This window comes from Triticum urartu, chromosome 4, assembly GCF_003073215.2.
Source record: "Triticum urartu cultivar G1812 chromosome 4, Tu2.1, whole genome shotgun sequence".
Lineage (NCBI taxonomy): Eukaryota > Viridiplantae > Streptophyta > Magnoliopsida > Poales > Poaceae > Triticum > Triticum urartu.
In genome coordinates, this window is record NC_053025.1 from 15,156,057 (window position 1) to 15,159,585 (window position 3,529).

Genomic DNA, 3,529 nt, shown 5'->3' on the forward strand with positions numbered 1-3,529 from the left:
GGGTTGGGGTGGTGGTGGTGCCCAGCCGAATTGGGTAATCGGGTAGTATTGTTCATGCTGTGGGCACCCCGCTGTATCCACACAAGAGCCCTCCTTCGTTTTTTCGGCTTCTTTTCTAAGAAAGTTTTTGTGGGTTTTTTTGCCTAAGTGGAGATAAATATAATTACAACAATGATTACAAAGTGTGCTTCAATAATACACTCCAACTGATGAGAAGTGGTGTGAATCAACCTGTGATTGAGTTGGTTAGGTGGACAGTGGTTCAAATCCTGGTGCTCGCATTATTTCTGAATTTATTTCAGGATTTCCGGCGATGCGCTTTCAGTGGGAGGAGACGTTCCCGTCGGCGATGAGGCGCCTACAGTGACTTCGTAAATCTCAAGATGATATGCCGGCTCAGTCTCTCGAAGGTGCTCATAGGGGTAGGGCGTGCGTGTGTGCGTTCATAGGGATGAGTGTATGCGCGTGTATATGAGCGCTTGTGTCTATACTAATGCTCAACAAAAACTGATGAGAAGTGATGACCATGCTCTGATTACGAAGTCTGAGATCGACGGCAGCGTTGGCGCCACCTTCTGCGAGGAAGGGGGTGGCGCCGAGATTAAGATAAGTGATTGATGGACATGGAAACAACACAATGCACATGTTTTCGAACGGGGGGAAGTCGGAAATCCGAAGTCTCTTCGCTTTCATCGGGTCGAAGGCACGTTTTTATATCTCTGCCAAACATATCCTGCTTCAGGTGGTGATGCCACAAGCCTGGTTTTCTATTTCGCATGTTGCGAGATGAGGTGCTATTGAAACCCACTTTAAGTCATGTCCATATTCTCAACAAAAAAAATATGAATATTACTAAATTAAAGCAATTTGGTTTTCGAAGAGATGTTCCATACACTTTGGCGACATGCGGCATCCTTTGTCTCATCCAGAAAAAATGCAAAAAAAATAAAGTTTACCATCATGAAATATTCTCATGGCACAAATAAAGAAATGGATTTTAATATATTAGTTTAAATAAAATATGGATACACAAACACTGGCTAGTACATGCCTAGGCAGCAAAATTTAGAGAAGTTTTCTAGATTTTCACCAAAACATTGTCCAGTTATCATGAAAACATTAACAATAAATATACTTTTTTGCCTGGTATTAACAATAAATGTTGAAGTAATACCTATCCGGGGTCATGCCTTTGGCAGGACTTACCTATAATGTAACGTGAAGTCATTGTGCCGATGTAAAGAAAGTACATACGGCACGCCTGACCCGAGTCAGAGATAATGCGGTGATGGCAGGTGTGCAACAGCTAGGATGCCATCTAAGAAAACAAGATATCAACTTACTAAAGCTAAGGAAGCTTCACACCTTTTTTGTTTGACTATTTCAAGCTTGTGGCTTTAACTGGTTTAAGCCAACTAATTGAAGTAACCCTGATCTACAGTCTAGACTATCATAAGAAGAGACTAGTAGTATTATAATAAGGTTACCACACAATATTCCTAGCTAAGCTTGTTTGTTTGGACACGACATAGCGGAAAAGACTAATCACAATCTAGTCAATTTGACTGAAGTACTCGTTCTTAGCCAACCATTTGCTTACATTAAGGTAACCATGCTATGCTTTAATTGACTAGATTAATCTGACCAGTCTTATTCATAACTCATCATCCTTAGCCGACGAAACTGTAATCTGTCATTTTTTAGGGGTAACTGTAACCTATCAAAGCAACAATCACTAGAGGATTGTAAAACCATTATTAATTAATGAAATGCTTTTTTCCCCGCAAGAAAAACACTAGAGAGAAAAACATTGAACCTAGCCCAAAAAGGGGAAATCTTGTGAACGAGGTTTAACGTAAAAGAGAAAATGTAGGTAATCCATTCAATTCATACCGTACAAGTTTGTGAAAACCGTTAACATGTGAACATTTTACCTTTTCGTTTGAAAGTTTGTATTGTATGGATTAAGTGGACTCCGTATGGCAGTTAATGACCAAAGGAACCAACACAAATATGGGCAATCAATGAGTAACCCTATAAGCAAGCCGCTTTGCCTTTAGAGCAAGTACAATAGAGCTGAGTCAGCTGGCTATAAGAAATAAACTAGTATATTCTTACTTAGTTAGAGGAAAGAAAAGATGAGAGAGAAGGTAAGCGGACTCTTGGTGAAGAGCCCGGCTCTAGCACGTGCTCCTAGGAGTGAAAGATGGGACATATAATAAAAAGTAGTACACTCTTCTAATCAACTGTTGTACATATTGGCTATAAGATGGGCTATAGATGACATGTCAATGGCTTATAACCAGCAGTTGGCTATACTATTAACCATGCTCTTACAACTTATACCTCGAGTGCGTATTTTTCTAAATCTTCATTTTTAATAATACATCTTCAACAATTGTCAATGTCCTGAACTTTTCATTATTTTTTTTCTTTTGAATTGAACATTTTACGTTAACCCGGGCTTAGGTAATGCACGCGTATTATGTCATAATATTTGTTCAATGGTGTGTATGCTTATCTTTGTTTTCAATTAATTACTAAGAAAAAAGATACTACATCTATTTTTCTTAAAAGAAAGAGCCCTGATCTCTACATTGTTTGATATGCATTAGCATGTGCATATTTTAACAAATGGAATAAAAGCAATGCCAAACAAACCAGCTTAGAAAAATTTACATGGTCATCAAATCCTTAATTGAAAGAATCAAGAGAACTTTTGAAATTTCGAGCTAAAGATGGATCAAGAAAAGTATTTAAGTTTTTATTCGAGTGTTACATTGTGATGAATGAACGTTTAACTAAATTATTGCTAAAACAATCTTGCATTTTCCTTGTGCTTATTAAAAAAGTCTTGCAATTTTTTGGTATATTTAAAGATAACACTATGATATCTAGTGGTAGCACACCGTTGTAAACTTATGTAAATAGACATACACAACTATAGAATTAACATGTGGGACTAGTTATAATGTGGAGTCCACATTTACCTCGTGCGTGGTTATGGTGATATGCGCCCATTATCTGTCATAAAGTATCATGACAAGTTTAATGTCCAGTGACACTGGAGTATCATTGCATACCTTTTTTTATTTACGAATTGCCATCTTTCCATTAATTAATATTGTTGAAGTGCTACTTTTTTTGTGTTATTGTTGAAGTGTTGCATGCCCGCACAAATAAGGGCATCTCTGCCGGTGCACCTCAAATCAGTTACAACGTGTTTGGTTGAGGTAATTAGAGCCAGAGAATGGGAATTGAAGGGGTATGAGATTTAAAATCTATTGTTTGGTTGGAGGGATTGAGAATTCACAAGGGAAGAGGCATGAGACTTGAGACTCCAACTCCCATCGTTTTATTAACAGGGGAGGGGGGGGGGGGAGTTGGAAGGGAATTGTTTAAGTGAGTAAATCGTAACCGCTCATCCTAACTTCCCTTGTCTAGTCACATGCTAATTCCCACAAACCAAACAAGAGAGTACAATTTTCCCTCAAATTCCCACACATAACTCCTATCACGCACCAAACAG